At 38.8% G+C, this 24116-nt stretch overlaps 1 protein-coding gene across 4 annotated transcripts in view; it reads right to left on the reverse strand.

Moving 5' to 3' along the window:
* Positions 1-13951, reverse strand: part of MEI4 (meiotic double-stranded break formation protein 4) — a 125311-nt gene extending 111360 nt beyond the window's left edge. For 2 of the 4 annotated variants that reach the window (XM_077782324.1, XM_077782325.1), the window contains exon 1: positions 13536-13951. The gene's annotated coding sequence lies outside the window, so the exon portion shown is untranslated. The remainder of the gene's footprint in view (positions 1-13535) is intronic. The other 2 variants (XM_077782323.1, XM_031504411.2) reach the window with 1 other exon arrangement.
* Between the last annotated feature and the right edge of the window lie 10165 nt (positions 13952-24116).

A 24116-nucleotide genomic window follows, 5' to 3' on the forward strand; every position in this document is an offset into this window, starting at 1 on the left:
CAGACTCAAACTGCACATAGCTATATTTTCATAGAACTATATACTTCAAATGAGGCTTTATTTGGGAACTAAAGTAAATTATTTAGAAGCCAGGAACAATGTCAACAAATGTAGCATAAGTCAAAAATCTATGAGCTCTGGATGACTATGCCAAAAGATTTATCACAAGCCAAGTATACACTTTTGTCCTCAGTGCTAGACAACTCTGAAATATTAAATTAGAATCATAGAATCATAAAATGGTTTGGGTTGGAAAGAACCTTAAAAACCTTAGTTTCCAAACTCCCTGCTGTGTGCAGGGGTTGCCTTCCACTAGACCATGTTGATCAAAGCCCCATCCAACCTTACCTTGAACAGGTCCATGGAGGAGACACCCACAATTTCTCTGGGCAACCTGTGCCACTGCCTCACCACCCTCACAGTAAAATGTCTTTCTAATAGCTAATCTAAATTTGCCCCTTTTCAGTTTAAAGCCATTCCTCCTCATTCTATCACTCCATGCCCTTGTGAAAATTCCCTTTCCAGCTTTTTTGTAGTTCTCCTTTAGGTACTGGAGGGCTGCACTGAGGTATCCCTAGAGCCCTCCCTCCTCCAGGCATAGGAGAGGTGCTCCAGCCCTCTGACCATTACTGTAGCAAACATTTGTATATGGCTTTTCTGATGTATCACCAAACAATGCTTATTTAGCATTTAGGTAACAATAATAATTAAAAAAGTGTAATGTTTTTTGTACATTTCCTTAAGACAGATGTAATGTACTGATAAACTCCTGAATTAGGTGGATGGAGTACAAGGGTGAGCTGAAAGTGTAACTAATGATGCTAGAAGAAATAGCAACTAAATGGTAGTCAGCATCCCTCATGGCAATGCAGGGAGTTGTACATAGAAGTCAAACTTTGCAGCAAAATTAAAGTCCTGCAGTTAATTCCACATCATCCAGCATTTCTACAGATAAACTCTAAAATTTAATGCAGAGAACACAAAATCCATTCCATCTGGGCTTGGCTGTGAGACTTCAGTCAGATTGGAAAATGAGGTGTAAGAGGCTTTGATGCACAATGTCCATCAAACCCTGACAACATGAGGCCAGTGTACAATTAGCCACCAGCACAGCTGTTCTGATGGAGTCACAGCTAGCAATAAATCCAGAACAAGCCGAGGAGCTGCCACTTATGCTGGGCAAAAAAAATTCATAAGAGGAGAGCAGCACTGCCATACATCATGTCTTTGTACTCTGAGTTGAGCTTTTTCCATGGAGGAGTTTCTGGCGTCTGCTCCATTAAGGAGCCCTTTAGTACCTTGATTTAGGATTAGCAAACCAGAAGTTTCTAAATTATGTGTTAATATGGATTTTCACAGACTTCTACAAGCCTGAACAAGGTGTCCTAATACACTATAGAATGGTCTCAATGCTTGATTCTATCCCAGCCTGAAAGGATAGGTAGAATTTTACAAAGCCACAGTCAAAGCAACAAGCATGAGGTGCACCCTAGAGCAAGAAATAATAATGCAATAAGCAGAGGCTTAACAAAAATCTTCAAGAGAGCTTGCAAGGATACTTCAGAAGCAGTTAAACATGTCAGTGGAATGGCAAGAGGGACCTAAATGAATGCCAGTATACACCTGAAAGCAAATCTGCTTTATGGTAAGTTTAAGCTCCAAGGTAGATTATTCAGCACAGAACAAAATTTTTGTTCTTTGAAGAAATTACACAGAAAAAAGCCCAAGAGGAATCACTAAGCACTCAAAGCTGCCATTATTTTTTTCATTGGTGTGTTGGTTTCGCACAGCCTGATTTTTGGGGGTGGGCACATAGGGGGCTTGTGTGAGAAGCTCCTAGAAGCTTCCACTATGTCTAGCAGAGCTAATTTCTGATGGCTCTGAAGATGGCCATGCTGCTGGCTAAGGCTGGGCCAATGAGAGAGGTTGGCAATGCCTCTGTGTTGACATAGTTCAGGGGAAATCAAAACAAAAGTAATGGCACAGTTTAAATTCCAGTCAGAGAGGAGAAGGAGGTGAGAACCTGTGAGGGAAACAACATGGAGACACCAAGGTCAGTGGAGAGGAGGAGGAGGAGATGCTCCAGGCTCTGGAGCTGAGATTCCTCTGCAGGCTGTGGTGAGACCATGGTGAGGCAGCTGTGCCACTGCAGCCCATGGGGGTCCACGGGGGGTGCAGAGATCCACCTGCAGCCCTTTTTGGGAAGACTGCTGCTTGTGAGGCTGGATCCACTCTAGAGAATTTAATGGAGAACTGCCTCCCATGGGAGGGACCCTATGGTCTCACAGGGGAAGGACTCCTCTCACAGAGCAGTGGAAGAAAAGCTTGGGTGATGAACTGACCAAAGCCTCCACTCCCTGTCTCCCTGTGATATCAGTGGGAAGGATGGAGGGGTTGAGGAAAAAAAGGTGTTTGTAAGGGCTTATTTTAATTCTTATTATCCTCTTCTGTTAGTAATAAACTCACTTTGTACCTAGAACTTGAGCCTATTTTACTCTTGGAGTGTTTTCTCCATGTCCTTAACTCATGAACCCGCATTAAATTTTCTCTCCTCTGCCCAACTCTAACAGAGGAGGGTGAGTGAATGGCTTTTGTGGGTGCCTGGTGTTTGGCCAGTGTCAAACCATGACAACTGGTCAATACTGTTTCATTTTTTCCCCCTTGTTAGCACATCTGTTAAGCGGATGGGCTCCTCACTCAGGCATAAACATGAGCAAAATGGGATGTTTACAGACTGGACTGTGCTTGAGGGAGGTTAACAGAATGCTCTGAGAAGCAGAGCTCTGCTGTGGCCCTGGGGTACCCTAAAAAAGTTATAGCTGACTAGAAGGCAAAAGTAGTTTTCACTGGAAGCACCTGGCATCTGGAAAAACACTGCATCCACTGTGTACTACAGGGAGTGTAAAAAGAAAAATGAGAAATATCTCTTACTGTGGAACAAAAAACACAACCTCTCTAAAAACTTATTTATAGTTGAGTAATTTTTCAGCACCAGGAACTATATTTCCTAATGTGTGATTTGCTGTCACTGAGCTCAGTGACAGCCCCTGAGTCTCTTTAAATGACTAAACGATCCCATGAAGGAATCCTGCTCTGATTTTCTATGAATCTGTGACAATATTAGAGGTGACGAGCAAGGCCAGTTCTAAGCATTTTGAAATTGGTTAGATTTTATAGCAGCTTAAAATGTCTTTAGTCTTTAGCTCTTTTGTGCTGAATTTTGAGATAAGAAGTCATTGAAATTAAAGAGCTGTGAACACAACAGCAGGGAGATGTGTTCCCGAGGGGTTTTATTCATGGTAGTGCCTCCCTAAAAATTTGAATTAATGTATGCCAATTGTTACTTACACAATAAGAGAGTAATTTAACCAACTAACAGGAATACATTCATCTAATTGAGATAATGGTAGAATTGTTCACAATGACATTTTAATCTATGGTTAAAACACAGAAAAATTTAAATGTATTTGGAGCTGAGATAAAAATTATATGATCCACAGGCATAAAATTTAATATGCAATTACCCATTAAATTTTTCAATATACAGTTTTGGAATACACAGAAAGACAAAGCATTTGCAGTAGTGGCACAGATTCTGTCAGACCACACTAACAGTTGTTATACGTGATATGAGTAGTACAGCTGAGAGAAGAGCTGGGCAATGAGGACAGTATCACATCAGATTGAACTAAACTTTCTTACATGCATGTTTTCAGTAAGCCCAGGAAGCACAGTTTGATATTAGTCCCACATAGCTAAATACCAGACTATATTCCAGCTATACTCTAGAACAATCAGTGCCTGCTTAGTAAAGGTATGACCCGGCCTGTTCTAGAAGCCAGCACAAAATGTACTGCGTACCACAGTTTGGATTTCTCCCTGAGAAAGCAGAAGTACAGATAATTTCTGTAATGGAAAACCTCTTGTATTCTTAATCACGCAGTCTGATATAGTACCTCTGAGAATAGCAACTAATTTACAGTTTGAAGAAACCGAATTTTATAAAATGTGCACGCATGGCACACAAACACACACAAAGCATGTTCCATGGACATGGATTCCTACTTGCTGTTCTAATATCTATCCAATTATTGAATTGAACACCATCAGCATGGTTGCAAGAGTACACATTCATAGGCTAAGTCAATTCACCATCTAATTATAGAAGTTTCTCTAATTGTAAATTGATAATATTATTTAGAAAAACTCAAATACCATATTGTATATATGACATGACAAAACTGTAATGTTTGGCTTACTGAAATCTAATACTACTTTGTCTCTGCCCAAACCATTAAAATATAAATGTACTTGAGAATCTGCCTGAGTTTTTTAAAAAAGTTTTACCCCTCTCTGTCAGTATAGATCTGTGGCTGGAATGTTACTTTCAGATATTGAAGGGAAGGAACAATCTGTTTTCATCATGCTTTATATTTACTTTTTTTTTTTTGTGTCTCCCTGGGATTTTTTTCCTAATGCCAAAATTGTTTAAATGACTTTATATTTAACCATTGAAAAAATGCCTTTGTAGATGGATGGCAACCTGAGTTTTTTGTTCCTCTTTTCATTTATTATCACCAGTTCTGGTCAAATAAGCCTTAGTAGCTGCATATTATGCAATTGACTTGTCTGTTCAGGGTAAATGACAAAGAGAAGGAATTACTTCTCTCACTTTTTTTTTTAATCAACTCTGAATATTGCTTGGGGAATGGCTATGTATATACATACAAATCTCTTCCAAAAGCATTAACATTAGCTACCATCTGACTTCTGCACAAAATACTGTGATAAATAGGTGTTAATAGCTTCCAGTCAACCTTCAATGCTTACAACAAATAGCGTAAATTGTAAAAAGCATACAAATGGAATCCTGTAAATCACTGTGAATGCTATGGAGGACTGCAGATATATTTTAAATAAAAACTATTATACAGTACAGAATTTCTACTTTGTTGCTGTGATATGTGCTCAAATACAAAAGTTTCAGCATTTATGCCTCTGTATCTAGGTAATGTATCATAGGTAACCATGTCTTCTCTTGTCTTCCAAATAAAATGTCATGGTATTTATATATAATAATTGTTGGTTTTGCTTCTTTTTGTCACTGTAAATCCAAATTTTTTTAAATGAAGATTTCTAGTGAAATACACAAGTTGGATCTTGTAAATCCCAAGGTACGGTTTAGCTACGCCCCATTACCCTGCAAAGACAGGGCAGATACTGAGGAGATGCCATGCTGGCTCAGAAGCAAAAGCCACACAAAACTGTCAATACAATGAGTGACCATCAATAACAAGTCTGCATAGATTTGGAGACTGAGCCTGTCTCTTTTCTCAGTGTTCTCCTTTGTGTTAGCTGGTGTTTTGATGTGGGCATGCACTAAGAAAACTGCCTTTAGCTAACGGGCAATATAGTTCAATTAAGCAAAAGCTCCCATAAGAGACAAAAGAATAAAACTCCTCAGATTCATCACAAGTTTTGTACTTTCATCACTGAAGCCATCAACTAGCCCCAACAGACTGATAGACTGGTATTTGTTAGATGCCCTCTATTCTTCTGAAAGGACAAATGCTGAGAATGAAAAAATGTGAACTTTTGAAATACCACACAGACATTAGGTTGTATTTTTTCCTGGAGCAATCCCACTGGTTTTTCTTGCAGGGAACTTGGTTCTACAGATAATACTCTTAGTCTCTCTAGGGAGCCAATGCTAAACATATGTGTCTTCTTTCCAGAAATAGGGGCATTTCTGTCCATAAAACACCATCCATAAATGGAAAGCCACATCCTCCTTGCTTCCATGCCCATACTCTTTGTGTGAGTGCACATAGAATGATAAAGCTGGATTTATTAATTATAATTGTCCAACAATAGACATATGATAAACATTAATAGCCAAAAACCACAATTTGTCATGAAGAAGAAAAGAAGGAAGGAAAACAAAATTTAAAAAATGAGGCCAAGTAACTAGGCATAAGGAGCAACCAGGTTCGGTGTTTCTAAAAGATCATACTGTAAACTGAGAAAAAAAAAAAAGACAGGATCCAATTACTTGATGAAAGAACAAAAAGCCTAGTAAATTAAAGAGATAAAGAATGGCAGTGGTGTTAATCAAGCACAGTTACATGAGATGGTATGAACCGAAGTGTGAGAAAATGAATAGTGAACTGGAACAAACTGAGAAGTCCTGGGAGCAACCCAGGGTAAAACATACAAAAGAAAAGGTTTTTATGTTGTTTTGTTATCTTTTATTACAAGATACTGGTTGCAAATGAATACAGTTGACTTGTCTGTATCAAATCAATAAGAAGTGCTTTGCTCATCTCTTCCTCTCTAATCTCGGACTACTTAACCTTGTACTTCAAAATTATTAACTGCTGCTACATGCTGAATTCTTTCTCCTGCCAAGGTCCAAGTTAGAACAACTTGTGCCATATTTGGCTGTGATATTACAGAGCTCAAAAATTGGAATCAGAAATGGGATAAATGTCACAATGGGATAGAAATAGTCATCCTAAGAGGGGAAAATTTCAGGAGAATGGAGATCTGGCACTAGCTTCGGCAGTGGTTATTCTATTTCTATGTGGCCAAATCTATTCCATTTCTATTCTGAAACAGATATACAGATATTCAGATGGGACCTGTATGTTCTCTTATATATTAATAGCAACCATCAATCTTTGCAGGGTTGTCACATCATTAAAAGCAGGGAGCACTCAACAAAGTAGCATATTAAGAGCCCTTAGAAATGCAGATGAAGAAGTTTAGGACAAACACACAGCTAGGAAATTACTTTTCACTTTCAGATTCAACTAAATACAGTATTTCTAAACAGGCTCAGATTGCCTAACAAACATTCTATTTCAAGCCACTATTTCTAATTTAAAACATTTCATTAACTGAAGTGTTGTCACCACCAAGTTTGTATTTTCCTCATTCCACTGGTCTTGTGATACTATTTGTGTCTGTCATTAGTCTAAAATTGAATGAAGCCTAATATTAAATCATGCTTTGAATCAGAGAGTCCATGGGTCCTCTGGTCTCAGGTGCTCCCTCAGAGAGCAGGGCTGAAGGAGCACCCTGCAGAGCCATGTGAAGTGTTCAACACTGCCATTGTGAGAAATGGTGAAGACAGATGTGCTTTCCTGATGTGCTGCCAAAGGACAATACATTTGAGATTATCAGCTTTCCCTGTAGTGTGTTGGGGAATTATTCCTTTGCTCCAGCCTGCAGTTTCTTGCTGCTCTGCCTAAGGGGGACAGGAGGAAGAACTGACAGCCTGTAAGAAAAAGAAAAATCCTTCCATTTTTGCATTTGTATTCTTACAAAGCTGGGGAGGGATATCTCGGATCAGGCAAGGGATGGAAATAGGAACATGAAAGATGCCCTCCTTGGATAGACCAGTGGTCTGTCTATTCCTATTTCTCTTTCTATTTCTCAAACAGCAGACCTGTCCCTGGGAGCTGAAGAGGACACAGCCACCCACAGCTCACCCTTCAGCTGCAGGCAGCAGACATTTGTGTCTTCCTGCTTTTGCAACATTACACAGTGTCACCAATGTGGCAAACACAGATAATGGCCATGTTCCAGTGGCTTCCTAGAGTGGCTGAGAGCTGCAAGTAAAGAAGCAAACCCATTTCTCCAGATGCAGCCGGGACAGGCCCGTGCTGTGTGTGCTGTCCCAGCTCCTCTCTGCTTTCAGGTCACGTCCCTGCAGCCACCACTCAACCTGTGCTGCTAACTTGCCACCCTGGCTGGGCTGGAAAGTGCTTGAGGGATGTCAGCTTAGTTTACGCTGGGAAGGGCTACAAATATCTCCTACAAGAGCTGACAACATCCACAGGATTCACTGCGGACAAGCTAGAGGTAGCTTTCCAGTACTTGAAGTTTGTTTTATGCTCATAGGCAATACTAAAAACACTCTCAGCTTCCCTGTTCCTGGGGCTTATAAATATCCAGACTGTGATAACCTGGGAATTTTCTTCATGGCAATCACTTCTCTGTTGATGTTGGATACATTTGCCATACACTGTCCAGGTCTTTTCAGTCTCTTGAAAAGCAGTATCATGTTTCTGACCTCTTGATACAGCCAAAGTGGTGTAAAGGAGCAAGGCTGCAGAAGGTGACTTTGCTGTCACTTATAAACACTTCTATGCCATGCTCTTGTAAAACTGACTCCAACACCTTGACTTGTTAGATTGAAATAGGACTTTTGCCTTCCCAAAGGACAAGCAGACACTGGGATTAGTATAGGATTTATTGTCCTTGTTTTTCATCTGAAAAAAGGAACAAAACTTCCTTTTTTGGACAACTGCTTTTTAACATGACTGTTTTTCTTTATGTCATAACTAATGTACACCCCTTAAGGCTTACAACAATAGCTGTGTGTACAGATACCTCTGTTCGTTAAGAGACTGACCTGTGTTCTATTAATATTTATAGATTTAAATTTTTAATACACAACAATTCTGCATTATTGAATAGGTGACTTCCTGCATTTTAATGGTTATGGAGTAGGAGTGGGCTCTTTGTAGTTAACATTGCAATAAATTTTTCATGATTAAATAAAAAGTTCTTACCTCTAACTTCCTCAAACAAAATCCTCTTGAACAACATGTTGGTGCAATGGTGAAGGATTCTCTTAAGAGTTTAACGATATTTGTTGCAAATTTTCTTAGGTAATTTAAATTTATGGTACATAAGGATTTTCTATATCTGGAAGTATTATTAAGTTTATTTTTAAAGTTCTGAATTATTCAAACATCAGTTTGGGCTTATTTACTCCATTTTGGAGACAACTAGATTCTTACTTTTAAAACTGACTCTCATGTTTTAGTAGATGCACATTGACAGGTGATTAACAATGTTAATTTGAGTTGGCATCTTGGACCAGGACTAGGATGTAGATTCAGTCTTCTATTCATTAACCTTGAAAAGGCTTTAATAGCTGCATTGTAAAGAGCTTCTATTTTGAAAAACCTTATGGGATTTTAAGACTGTTGTGAATGAGTGTTTTAAGTTGTTCAAAGAATCACTGGTAAAGGTATCAGCAAAAGCAGGTTTAATATAAAAGGGAAAGTATGACAAAGGTCATTGGCAAAGTTCACTCTATTACTTATACATGTAAAAGCACATACAGAAAAATCAGACTAAAATGGTCAGACTAAACAATCAACGTAAAATTATTTATGTGGAGGCTGGGGATAGAAAAAGGGTAAGGATGGGAAAGGGTAGGGATAAAAAGGAATAAGGGAGACTCTTCTGTTGAATCATAAGGTTTGGAGTGCACCTTGCCAAACTTAGCCCAGGACTTGACCAACAGTTTAGGCTTAGAGGTTTTAACCGTACCTAAACTTAACAGCACTTAATGGATAGACTAATTTAAACAATTTAACAAAAGATTCTTATAGAATTTAATAGCACAACAATAACTCACTTATAGCCATAAGTTACTTATGAATCTAATGTATTTAAGAATGCAAGAGAGAAACATTCACAGTCCGTTTGCTATAGCGTATTCACATTCACACTGACCTAAAAGAGTATGTGTAAAGTATATTTCTATTATCTGCTTTCTTTTGCATATATTTTTTATTTGTAACTTTTCAATAGAAATAAGTACAGCTCAGCTTATGTAATTGTTGGAATATAGTTATGCCTGTGAGCCAAGGATTCAGCTGATGGATTTGCCACAATAATTCCTTATTTGCAATGTATCATAGCTTTATTTACCCTCAATGAATGTAAAGAAAGATAAAATTCTTGCAATCTGTGCAGAGGAGTTAGTGTTGCTTTGGCAGTATCTCACACTAGCTGAAGAAATTTGAGCACATGTAAGCCCTATGGCCTCTATTTCAAAATTCAGGAAGATCCAGAAGGGTCAGTAATTCATTGCTGTATATTCTGAACTTGGATCATGACACCATCACGTAAGATGCATCACAGAAGATTTCTGCAGTTTTACAGAAGATTTCTCCATAAAAGAAGAAATGTTTAATGAGGGATTTGGAGGCAAGGTAAGTCAAACGATTTTATTATCTATCCTGTGGTGTATCTGTGTCCTGGTGACAATCAGATAAACGTATTTGCATACTGTATAGCTAATAAATATTTCATGGCATTCTATGAGAGGGATTGTACTATTTTAGATTCCTTCCTGATGATGTTCTCATGTTGGCTTCACTGAAAATATTGGTCAGGAGATAATTAAGAAATTAAATGTATTCCTAAAGCAAAACAACAATACTGCTATGCCAGATATGCTATATATAAAGCAATTATAACTATTCATATAATATTCAGGATGTAATGTTTAAGTTCTGATTTACCAACCTTGAAATCCATCCTACCCTGTGAATCTCAATTTAATTTCATTTTCTGTCTTCATTTGCAAACATTTTGTTTTCCCTTGGCACATGAGTCAATTTAATAACCTGATCAAAGATCAGAATTTCCTGTATATATGGACTACAATAATGTATGCCATTTTCCTGAAATTTGTATCAAACCAGAGTAACACTTCAAGAGAGGCACTGCTATATTTCATATCTGAACACTATATAAAATAGTAAGACACCCATTCTCATTATACAGTGACATAAAACAAAAACTAGGCAATAACATTTCCTTGCATCCTCAAAAATGCAAGCTGGCAATCTCTCCTGGGATATGACTAACAGCTTTTCAGCTGGGGGTACTTACTTAATAATGAAATTGTTTCTTTAGCTATTAACCTCTGATGGTATCAGTTATTCCCACATTTAGGACACAACAGGGTCTGGTACTGGACACAGAGGAGGAACATGCACTGACACACACTGCAAACAGCCATACCAAACAGAGTCTTTAGGGTGGCTTTAGCTTCCATGTCAACAGCTAGGCAAAAGCCATGTTTTCAGTAGCTGTCAGGAGCTTGTGGCTTCCACAGTCGTTATGAGGAGATTTTCGGAAACATTCAGACACCTGCTCTTCTGAAAAATCTACTAATTGCTTTGGGTGCTGGAAACAGCTTTGGTCTTCTAATGAGCTGCCCCCCTTACATCTTTTCTCAGCCGCAGGGAACAGCAGCTCAAAGGCTGTGCCTTATTCTGCCATTTCTCTGCCATTATGTTCACTCACCCCTTCCCTCTCAAGCCTTTGGTGCCTGTGGTTTACTCCTGTCACAGCTCCTTCCTGTTCCAGCAGTACGTGTGGACTTTTTTATTTTGTGCTTGACCAAGGTATTCCCTTCCTGCTAAATAAAGCCCTCTGGGCATGACTCCAGAACGAGGAATGTCTGTTTGCAAATTACCCTAGTGCTGGGAGACAATGATAGATGACCTCTCACAATATTGGGTGAGGTATTGATTAAAATCATTGATCCCATTTTTGAGTGACTGTTTCACCCAGGTAGAAAGTGAAATGAAAAATCTGTCAGTGTCTGCAAAAGTATTTTTCAGATATATCAGAAGATTTTTTTTTTTTTGGTTGACCTTTTGGGCTCAACAGGGTTAAAATAATTCATAATATTGTTCATATGTGTGTGAGGGTTTTTGTTTATTTAGTTGCATTTTTAAAGAGCCTTCTTCTATGCAAATAACTTGTTTATTTGCTTGTTTGAGTTTTAGATAGACAAGAGACAACATCACTCAGCCCTTTATTCATGAGCAGCCCTCAGTGACAGGGCCACTGTTCTCCCATGGAGGAAATCCTTTGCAGATGAGACAACAGGACCTTTGAGCATGTTTTCTAAGGCTAGGTCTACACATTCCATACACAGTTTTCCTCTTTTGGAAGAAGCTGTTCTTGTTTTTTTAATGTATGACCACCTAAAGGAACCAGTTATTACTTCTTTGTGTTATTTTACTGGCACATCATTAGTGGCTTGTCTTCTTGACATTAACAGACAATTAAGACTGGATCCCAAACACTAAGTGATAAAAAACATATCACCTTGTAAGTCAGCTGTTAATACTTTCAGACTCACAACCATAACATGTGCTGCTACCTGAAAATAAATGTTCCATAAAAATGTTTTTGCTTCTTTTTGAGCTGCACTGCACACATGCTCTGATAGTATTACAGCTGGTTAGGTGAAGTTATATAATGCCAATCTGTTTCTGAGGGAGCACATAGGCAAATTTCCACCAATGACATGCAAATAGTCATCATCAGAAATTTGCCTATAAATAATGGATTTGGCATTCATGCATGCTAAAGTGGGGTAATGAAGATGCTGGCCTTGGCAGCTGAATTCCTGATGAAATGGAAAAAGGATTCTGTATTTCATTCCAGTAACTGCAAAAGTCAACCGTGTCTTTGGTATCACCTAGGAGGGAGCTATGCATCAGAATAGGTTGCTGGGACAGTGCAACAAAGAGTTTAAATAGACATTTTCAGGCAGAGAACACAGCAGTTAATGAGTTGGCTGAGAAAGTATCACTTCTGCAAAAAATGTGAATGTTGAGAAAATCTTTTCACACTGAAACCAAACAAACCAATCAATGTTGACGCTGTACAAAGGATTTCCTACATGAGAATTGCTCATTTGCCCAATAGCTCCATCTGCCAAAGGACAATTCTACTTTCCTTCTCATTCAGAGTGCTTTGTGACACTTGATATGCTGCTTATGAGACATGCTGTGCAGCAATTCCCCATTAACAAATCGAGAGATCACATTTCACTTTTTGTTGTTCCATAAACTTCAATACATTTAGTATGGTGAAAGAAAACCTTCTTTGTTAAGGTCAGCAACACCACAGTCAGCCTTCAGAAACCACTCCCCTTAGCCCTGCCAGGGAACACTGTGCCTCATTGCCCTCCTTGCCAATAACTCAGGCTGCAAATCATCACTTCGGTTGTTTGAGGCAAACCAGTCCCATCCTTGTGTCCAGTCAGCATTCACATTTTAGCCTCATCCCTAGGCTTCTGAATATTCTTGATTAGTTGACAACAAATGAAAAAGGAAAACATTCTAAGGACTGAAGCATGTGTCACTGGAGTCCTACTTTCTTTATAATACTCCAATCTTTAGAATAAAACCAAGCACATCCCCCCACTGCAGACCCACAATTTGAACATTCACATCTGGAAGTCAGCCATGAACAAGCACAGACAGGTCCAATAGAAATGTTAGAATCTATATTATCTCCTCTCCCCTGCTATTATCCCCTAATGCCTGACACAATAGAAGTGTGCAGCAAGTTAATAAAGTTTCTCTGGTTTAGTAAATGAAGAGTCAGAGTTTACTTGTCACCTAGTTAACAAAATGTTAAACAGGAGTTTGGGGCTCTGTGTCCCTGAAATCCCTGATTTTTAGTCCTGTTGATAAAAAGAGAGAAATGTGGCAGAAAGCATAGTTCAAGCTGAGCCTCCCCAGCTGGGACATGGGGTTCTCATCTCAGAGTTCTGGCTCCAGAACAAAGCCCAGACTCATCCATTCTGTCACCTGCAATGATTAAGCATTCATACCAGCCCATGCAGCCTGGGAAGGTCATAAAAACCAAGCACACTGTCAACCCATCCCCCTTGGGAGCAACTGCAGACTTCCACTCACCTCTGCCAAAGAAGAAGGAAAGAGATTCCTTGCATAGGCATCTCCATGGTCAACAAACACATCTGGTCACCTCTCACATCACTGTCAGAAAAATATGCTGGCACCAAATGAAAGCAAAAGCCTTTCCTGATCAGACCAATATAGTCTAACAATTGTCTTGTGGTGGATGCCAGAGAGACTCTGAATATTTTGGCAGAAACAGTGGCTTTTTCTAGGTGGGAATCTGCCTACATAGTATTTATGCAAACATTTCCTCACTTGGTCTGTAACCACCCCTTCACAGTGAAGCAGTGCAGCGTTATCGCCAATTCTTTAGATAGTTGTGAGTTTAAAATACTACCACTGCCTAAAATAAAAGGAATTTCAATCACAGTGCTCCCTGAAATGAAAGAGGTGGATGCCAGTTCGACAATTTAAGCTGATAGCTGAGATACTGCCTCTCCAGCATTTTTGGCACCTGGCCTAGGGAGGAAGGAACGAGAACAAAGAACAAAGAGAAAGTAGGGATAAAGGAGAAGAAATGTGATCCAATTCATTTAATATAATGACAGAAATCCCTGGAGGGGACACTGATTTACATCTACAGGCACTTCAGAGCCAGTATTAATAACAGGTACACAGTTGTACAACTGATACAGCTGCTCAAAGAGAGAATGTGACCAAAAGAATTATATCTAGCATAATAAAAACAATCAAGCCTGCAGGTCAGAAATGTAATGGAAGGATAGTAACTGCTGAGCCCAAAATTACTAGCTTGGTTAGCAGCCAAGATAAAGAGTGAGTTTTAAGTTATCTGCAGGTAAAAGTCAGGAAATAGGTATTTCTGTATCCACATCTGAACTGAAAGCAGCAGTGTGTGAAAACTGATCAGCTATGCATGCAGGTATAAAAAATACCTAGACATAAATTTCTGAGCCCTCTGCAAGCACAAGATCAGGCATATAAGAGAACAGCATTAGCATATTAGCATCAGCAAAGAACCTTTTTTTTGGTCCAGGTATGTATTCCTGATTTAGGCATGGGAGAGAACTGTTTTAAAAAGCCTCAAAGCATTATCTCAAACTGAAGCAGAGCTATGTTCCCAGATTGAAGGAAGTATACTGCTGCAGGTAGGGGAGTGTGGGGGTTTTAAGGACTCAGAAAGTTACTAAGGCACAAAGCTTGTAGGCACTGCTGGGCTGTCTAAGCACCATGTGAATACAGCTAAACCAAGAACATTGCAAAAGCTGAGGAACACGGAAGTATATGAAAGCAAACACTTCAAATCAGCATTTAGCTCACACTTACACCCAATCTAGCAGAACATTACAGAAAATTTAGAATGCCAGGCAGTGTTACTGTTCACAACAAGGAGGTTTGCCTTAGCATACTGGATATTGCAAGCTCTCCACTCAGTGCAAACAGCCTTATGTAATCAAATGCAAAACATTCCCAGGAAAGACCATATTAGTAAATGCATCAAGCAACATGACAGAAGCTGAGCAAAACATTTTGCCACAGAACCCAAACTGGCCAATATAAAAAACTACTAATAACTGGAAAACGTGTAATTTAGTAAGCTAAGTAAGAATTGCTTATGGATTATACTGTTGAGACCAACATATTCAGGGCCAAGATGGCAAACAGGAATCATCCGCAACAGCAGTGGTTCCAAATTTCTTACCCTCTGTTGACAGAGACTCTCATTTCCAATATGCAAGAATTAAGCCAAAACAGAAGACACTGAAATGCCTTTGCCCAAGCTGTAAAGATTGCCAAGTATTAGCTGTAGTCTGTCATGACCAGCTAGTGATGTGCCCCTTCTGGAACTGAAATGGCTCAAAAGAAACTGGCCAATGAAAGAAAGGCTCATGTATAATCTCTAAGGAAAGATGTTTTGCTTGTCAGCTACTATAAATATCACTTATTCAGACAAGGTGTGAGATAACAGAGAGAGAATATCTTTCAGACCATTGGTTTTCTCCAGTAATGACCAGGTTCCCTCCATAATATCAAACATGTTGCAGTTCCTGTGCAGGTGGTGTGTTTTCACGTGGTTGATAGGATCACCACAAGCATAAATGCTCAATTCTTCTGGAATGGCCATGGCAGTCTCTCTCTGCTCTTCATCCTCACATTGCTTGGGAATTAAAATCCTGGGAAATGTCCATTTACCAGGATTTAACCAGTAGTGCTAGTTAAAACAGAAATCTATACACATTACACACCATGCACATCAATGCCATGGCAAAAGCAGGTTCAAAATGTAAACCCAGTGAGAGCAAGCTGCCCACAGAAACATGGGATACTGCTTCAGGCCATGGTGCCTCTGCATACCAGAGCAAGCCACGCTATTTTCAGTGACTTCCTGTTTTTAATTTGCCATTATTTGTCTTCTAGTAATTTCTCTACAACTCTTTTTAAGAAGGATTAATCTCCCTGAACACCTTCCCTTGTTTTTTACAAATGCAGATATTCATAATCAGTTAAAGCAACCTGCCTGTGCTCCGTGCAGAGATAACTGATATGTTCTGTACCGTTACCCTAATCTGAATCACTGTTGAACAGTGATTTAATATTTTAATGTAATCTTGTACACACCTACAATAAGCAAATGCATTTAGAAATAAAAAATTGTTTCAAAGTGCCACCAACTGTTGTTTTTGCAAACTGCAGTTCAAAGAATGTATTTTTAAAATGCTTCTACTGGATGTTTTAACATTTATGGTGTAGCAAACAACTTAAAAGAACAAGTGCACATTATCCTTTCCCCAAGCTAGACAAGCAGTAAATCCCATTACAATATCTCCCCTATGGTTGGGTTCCAAAGGCAACATAATGCAGTATACCAAACACATCTCTTTGTTTATAAAATTCTGTATTTCATATTTGTTTTAATGACAAGTCAATTTTCAAAACTTTCAAGAAACCTCCAAAATTATATGAGAGAACCAAGCACTAGAAGTTTGCATTGCTTTTTAAATATGTCTATTATTAGTGATGTATGAGTTCCTAAGCACTGGGTGTGTGCTAAGAACAACACGCCCTAGTGGTCTTTCATCTCCTTAAACTTCCAGTATTCTCAAAATTTGCTTTCTGAAGTTCTCTCACCTCCTGAATTTTGCTTTCTCCTTATTCAAGCTGGACTTCTCACAGTAAGAAACTCTTTTATGATCTGCTGACAGTAAGCAAAGAAGCAGGATCATAAAGTTTACCAGGAAAGCAGAGTGGTACGAATCTCTTGGTGCCACAGACAGGGTAAATAATCACAAAAGTTTGTCGTGAGAGAGTCCTCCAGGAGGCTGAATGGTTACAGCTCCCAGTGAGCTGATCTCCATAAATAAATCAATTCTGTTTGCTTGCTGTAATTTTATGAAATGCATCAACTATTAAACAAATCAATGTGACCCCAAAGATTTCTTGGCTTAATATCTTATTATTTTGGGGCTATAGGCTGATTAGAAATTTGAATAATTTTCTGTAATAGCATCTGCATTATTTGAATATGCCAGATTGTGAACACAAACCTTTATATTTCTCCAGTGCTTTATTTGCCAGCAATGATGATAATAAAATTAACAGCCTTTCCTTGCTTTTGCTGATACCATTTAGCTTTTTCCAGAGAGGTCAAAGTAGGCATTTTACTGGTTGGAAATGAAATGTGTTTGAGTTATTCAACTATTGACTGGTGGGAGCATTCATTTCAGTGAAGAGTAAATTACTCCAATGCTCTCAGTCCAAATTGATCCAACAGAATGAGACCCCCTTTGAAGTCTGAACTCCTCCACAATTTTTCTTTCAAACGTGCAGCTCTGAACCCCTGTAGATGTAGTGGGTAATTGGCGCTGATTGATTTCTGAATGTGCAGATGGAAGAACAGGGAGAGGAATGACACAATGACATGAGAGGATACAAAGTTCAAGAACACCCTAGGCATGTGCCAAGGAGACTTTTCCTAAAAGCAATAATATGACTGCAAAAAAGCCAATGAGGAAGAAAAAAAAAATCAAAGATATAGCTAAAAGGTGAAGCAAAGAGATTGTAGCCAGGAGGAAACTGTTGGTGAGATGGCTAGAGGAAGGAGGAGTTTTTAGCAAAACAGCACACGCTCAAATGGAGATGAAGCAGAGTGCAGAATTGTAGACGTTCCTAACCATATAGAAAAAATCTGCTCAATTTGCTGTTCTGAGAAGGACTCCAAAGCAGACCATATTGACAAAACAGTAGACATCTGAATCACTGTCAGTTCTTTTTTCTTAATAAAGGTTTTTAAAAATACAAATTAAGAAAAGCAGTAACTTATGATATCCACAATTTTCCTTACATGAGGAATTTGAGTTTTTTAGATTAGTGCAAAGGTTTGAAATATTTTCTGACTGCTTTGAATTATTAGAAATATCCAGGTTCTCAAAGCCATCATTGCCTTACTGTCACCATAGTAAGAAATGCCTTTATTTCCATCCGCTCTTTTACAAGTAACTGAGTTATTATCAGCTACATAAATCTCAAGTGTGGTACACTATGACTTCCTACTTTTGCCTGGTCTTACAGCATAGTTCTGACTCTGATTACCACTGCCATATGAAAGTATTACATTAAATAAAAATAAGGCTGGAATTTGCAACTTGCATTCCAAAAGTGATTGAGAACACAATCTCAGAATGACAATTGCCAAACAGAACAAAATCTTGAGAATTTGCAGGGTAAAATATCATGGTCCCATACTATGGAGGTTTTGCATTTTTGTTTTCCTTTCTAGTTTAGTTCTAATAAAACTCAATTATGATTCATTAAATGACACTTCTGGTATCAATTTAAGTGACAACAAACAAAGCTTATATGGTTTTCCTTAATGGGGAATAAATCTGAATTTAGGCCAGAGCCTACTGCCCCTATTCAACATTGCTTTATAAGAAATACATATTTTTAATTTCCCTTGTTTCCTGATCAATTGCTTTGGCATCCTTTTCCCACTTCAAAATGAATTAGTCTCACCATTCATTAACACAATGTTGAATAGCAGTGCTTCCTTTTATAACAAATCAGCATTACTGTAATGTGCAGTGTGGGTTGAGTCTCATTTACATTAGGATGCTTTATACCATTCCAACAAGAGAGACATCTTTATAGGGAAAATCTAATGTCTGCCACAGATCCTTAGTTGCAGGGGCAACCAGACTGAGGCAGCCTCCCTGGTTTTTGCTGCTGCAGCAGAGACTCTGAGGTGCAGCACCAAGCCCTGTGTCCTGCCCCAGCACAGACAGCGACAGCACTCGCCAGCACACACCAGGCTCTCTGCATGTGCTGCTGGCTGGATGTTGACCCCCACATTCCTCTTATCAGAGAGACTGTGAGTCTTTCATTCTCACTAATGAGGAGCAAGACAGGGTGAACAGGTTTGGGACTCCGCTGAGACTCCCACATCACAAAAATGCATTTTGCACCATACCATTTGTCACATCAGCCATCAGAGAGGTTGTTATCAGACAGAAGCTGAACTCAAATATTACTTCAAGCTAATTTCCAAAGTTTTGAATTTCTGACTTTTCCACAACAAATGAAGCAATTCTTTACTTCATCACTGATTATTCCAAACTCGCTTCTGTTCAAGTGGCCAAGTATCCTTTAAACCCAATATAAATCTCATACTATAAACCTCTTAATTTAACTTTCCTCATGGCTATTTGAGGAGCAAATAAATATCCCTCTGCTTTTCAGAAAAATGCCTCTGCAATTAAACCTTTTATTAAATCCTTAGATTAGTAAGAGCTGTACTGTCATATGAATACTCTATTAGCATGAAAAAAAAAATAGAAAAAAAGGCATGGAACATTCCCGCTAAATGAAAATTCTTATGAAGATCATAGAATCCACGGGGCTTGCCTAGCACAAAATGAATCTTTATCAAATTGCATTGCCTAATTAATAGAACAACAATAATAATAGCAGAATTGCAACATTTGGCTTTCATACATGCTAAGGCAAAATTTTGCCTTGATCAGTAATTTAGCCAGATTTGTTTTAGTCCATCAGTTTTGTTTTCCAGCACATTTTATCCCTCCTGTGACTGATCTTAAGGGGTGAAAAGTTTGCTGTTTCCATTCATGCTGTCTGTTAATGTTTTCTGCTGGGTTCTTCCATATTCCTGGTAACCCCTCATATTTTTTACTTCATTAGTTCAATCCCTTTTTTCTCTAATTCCTGTGTTTTTACAATAATTCATTCTGAAAGCTAAACAGCACACTGCCGAAATCAGGTCACCCTTATTTTGTTAAATTCTGCTGGGATTTTAATACATATGGTGCTTCCTCCTGCTCCCGTTTATCTACAATACTTAAAAGGGCAGGTCGATGTCTTCACTGCCTTGATTACTAAACCTACCTTTCCAAATTCAGTCATCACTATTTATTAATCCCTCGTGGCTGTGTCCAGAAATCTTTCTGCATTAATGCAAAGAAGCAGAGAAATGCTGGCAGGAGTAGGATCCTCTGGAAGTCATCCAGCCTGACATCCTCTGGAGAGCACAGCGGTGCCAGCGCTGGGTCAGGTCAGCCTGTGGCTTTGCCTTGCCAATGCAGCAAGGGTAGACACAGCTTCCCTTTGAAATTGTCCCCTACCTTGCTTCCATGGATTAGTTTATAAAATATAAAGAGTACATCTGCAATTTACTAGTTAGCAGCTAGGCTATGTATGTGTATTTTAAAATAAAATGTGTGGCTCTGATTTTATATGAGTTCTTATGCTAACCATCATAATAATGAACAATAGATTTTTCCCTTCTTCTTTTGTGACTGCCTTTCACATATATTTATATATATATATATATATAAGGATATATGTACATACCATATATCTGATATCTATTTATATCTGTCAGTTCTCTTGCACTAGCTTAAAGTGGCATAAGAGAAACAACTTAGGAGAATGGTATAGGAAGAACTAATGAGACTGAGAAGTCAAATATCAGAAAATAGAAGCAGGAGAGTACAAAGATTTAAAGACAGCAGGTCTGCTTAACCAGTAGAAATGGGTTAAGAATGAACCTTGACTGCAGCCTATCTGATTGAAGGCTATAAAGAACTATACTGGCAGAAGTCATTTGATACCAAGGACTCTTTAACTTAATGGACAGAAGCATGGAAGAACCAACTGTTGGACACCTAAGGCATACAAGTTCATGCTAAAAAGAAGACGGATATTTTTACCAGATTTTTACCAGCATTTCACCAATGGAATAGACTAAGAAGAGATCTGGAAGAATGAATTGGAATACGACAGAATATGTGATCTGCTGAAGATCTCTTGTGTCCCTGAGGATTTTTCTGTTTTTTCTCCTGCTATCTCATCTGGGCTGATAAAATATATTGCTTTCCTTCGTTCTCTAAGACCTGATTCTTGCTCCAGTCACAAATTCATGAGTCAGAGTACTGGTTGGTAAAATTGTGTGGCCTGTAGTTATTGGTAGAGATCCTTAACACTTCTTGGGTCTTTAAAAATCTGCTACTTTTTTCTGCTTGCAATAGGTGGATGCTCAAATTCTTTAGCAAGTTTCAAATATTCAAAAAATGCTACCCGGTATGTAAGTAGTGTGGGTGGAATTTAATTGTAAATTTACATAGTAACATTGCTTAAATGACAGCAGCTTTTAGTCCTTATTTTGTCAAGATATGGTTTTGATCCTTGAAATAATTTGCTGTTAATTTTCTATATTTTCACATTTCTGGCTTTTGGGGTAACCCACACAAAACTCACCCTACAGAGACATATCTATTTGCAAATCACCTCCATCTGAATATGATATAATTTAGTGAAGCTACTGCTTGTATAAGCTACTATTATCAAGATGCAAAGACTGAAATTATCTAAAACTGTTTGATAAATATCCTCAAATTTCTCTGTTTTCCTTCATCTGGCTGTGCCCACCAAGTGTTCTTAAAATTACAAAAAGTAAAACTGTGCCCTTTAGCTTCAAATATATCCCAGTATAGAGACTTTGACAACAGAGTGTTAGAACCATTTTATCAAATCCTCCTGTCTCAAGGTCATATTAAACATGCTTATGATTAGACATCCAAGTGACTTATTTCTTCATTTCCCTGTCTTTTCAGAAATGTGATTGGCAAACAATTGGAAATTTCCGATACATGAGCAAATGTCAGAGGGGCTGAAAACAGTTAACCTTTTTTTCAGGGCAGATCTTTTTCAGCCCATATGATCCTTGATAAGCAGCACTCTGACTCTTTTAAATAAAAGCAGAATTGAATACAGAAAAGGGAGTGAGAAGACAGCAGATGATTTTAAAGTATTATTAAAATCTCCAAAACAAATTTAACCCACTCCCTTTATTAAGCAAAGGAGGATATCTAAATGTGCTTTAATAATTACAATGAAAGGAATCCAAGAAAGATAATGCAAACAACCATCAGCTTCCAGGAATAGCTTTCTTCATACTGTTTCAGCCAGATATTAGGCTGTCAACATCCGGCTGACCCATGTTTCATGGCTCCTCAGAGGATGATGCCTCAGAGGACTTTGTGTACTTACTGGCAATCAAAATGTCAAAGATTGAACAATGCTACCAAAATTCTTTTTTTTTTTTTTTTTTTTTTTGAAAAGGGAACTACTGAACTCTTGCAGGTCTCTCTCAGAACATGAAACTAAAAATTCATTTTCTCAGGAATTTACAAAGTGTAAATGTAAATGTGAGATGTAGGAAGTGGGAGCACTGCTGAGGTTTTATCAGATTCATTTTCAGAATAATGTAAAAGAGCAATCTACATTACTGGGTTTGTCACCACTGCTCCAAAGGTCATTGATAGGGCAGCACAGCAGAAGACAAGAGTAAATTAACTCCTAATGTTACATATAGTACTAAACCATTAAAAAGTCTGCTGAGGCAGGAAACATACCCCAATAAAAGATATTTCCAATAATAAATGCTAATATTTGCACTACAGCCAAAGGAGGGAGAAAGAGGTCTGGAAAGTCACTGATAATAGAAGTCCTGTCTGCCATGACCAGGTGCTTAAAGTTTTATATTAAGTGTATGCATCTTAGGCAGAGGTTAGGCAGATTCACTTAAGATGAGATGTCCAATTCTTATAATCAAACTTTAAGTAAGATATTATCCTTTAAGGAGACTTTGGAGAAATTAATCTTTTAGGGCAGGTAAGAAACAGATGCAGAAAGGAAAGAGTAATCATGTTCTCTATTTCTCAAAACCCCAGTCTTTAGGAACACAATTTCTAGCAGGTTTGGGTGTTTTCCCCCTTTTATCTCTATAACTTAAACGTCAGAGCTGCAACAGAAGCAAACAACCAGTTGCACATTACATCTTAATAGTCTGTTTTACATTTGTTTATTTCTCACTTACTTGCACAAGGTAAACAAGGGACAGTTCTTATCTTTAAAATAAAACATATAGCAAGACTCAAGCAGAAAATGAGGAACCTTTATATTTTGTGGGTTCTGGTTGATCTTATTTTGAACTGTCCACTGTGCTGATCATGTCAGTTTATGTGGATCAGTCATTTGTCACTGTATTTGGTTTGCATGGCAAGGCTTTGGTAGCAGGGGGACTTCTGTGAGAAGCTGTTAGAAGCTTATCCTGTGTCCAGCAGAGCCAAAACCAGCCAGATCCAAGACAGACCCACTGCTGGCCAAGGCTGAGCCCATCAGTGATGGTTGTAGTGCCACTGGGATAAGGTATTCAAGAAGGGAGAAAAAACCCTGGGGATTTGCAACTGTAACAGAACAGGGTGAGAGAATATGTGAAAAAATTTTACATTAAGCAACATCAGTGATGGTGGAGAGAGCAGAGGTGCTCCAGATGGCAGAGTAGAGATAACAACTCATTGAAGTCCACAGTGGTGCAAATTTCTACCTGCAGCCCCTGGAGGACCCCACATTGGAACAGGTGGATGCAGCTGAAGGAGGCTGGGACCCCATGGGAAGCCTGTGCTGGAGCCAGCTTCTGGATGAACCCATGGACCCATGGAGAGAAGCCTACACTGGAGTAGGTTTGCTGGCAGGACTTGGGACCTTGTGAGGGATCCATGCTGGAGCAGGGTGTGCCTAAAGGATTGCACCCTGTTGGAAGAGATCCATGCTGGAGCAGTTTGTTAAAAATCGCATCCCATAGGAAGGACTCACATTGGAGAAGTTCAGAGAGGATGTCTCCCATGGGAGGGACGCCACGCTGAGTGGGGGAAGAGTGTGAGTTCTCCCCTGAGGAGGAAGCAGCAGCAGAGGCAATGTGTGATGAACAGACCGCCAACCCCATTCCCCATCCCCCTGCATTGCCTGGGGGGAGGAGGCAGAGAAATCAAAAGTGAAGTTGAGCCCAGGAAGAAGCAAGAGCTGGTGGGGAGTTTTTTTTTAAATTTGGGGTTATTTCTCATTACCCTACTCTGATTTGATTAGCAATAAATTAAACTGATTTCCCCAAGCTGAGTCTGTTTTGCACATGACAGTAACTGCTTGAGTGATCTCTCTCTGCCCTTATCTCAATCCACAAGCCTTTCATTATATTTTCTCTCCCCTGCCCAGCTTAGATCTTGACAGTGACTTCTGAACTGTACAGATGAAAAACAACACAAGAGA

This window comes from Lonchura striata, chromosome 3 (genome assembly GCF_046129695.1).
Source record: "Lonchura striata isolate bLonStr1 chromosome 3, bLonStr1.mat, whole genome shotgun sequence".
Classification (NCBI taxonomy): domain Eukaryota; kingdom Metazoa; phylum Chordata; class Aves; order Passeriformes; family Estrildidae; genus Lonchura; species Lonchura striata.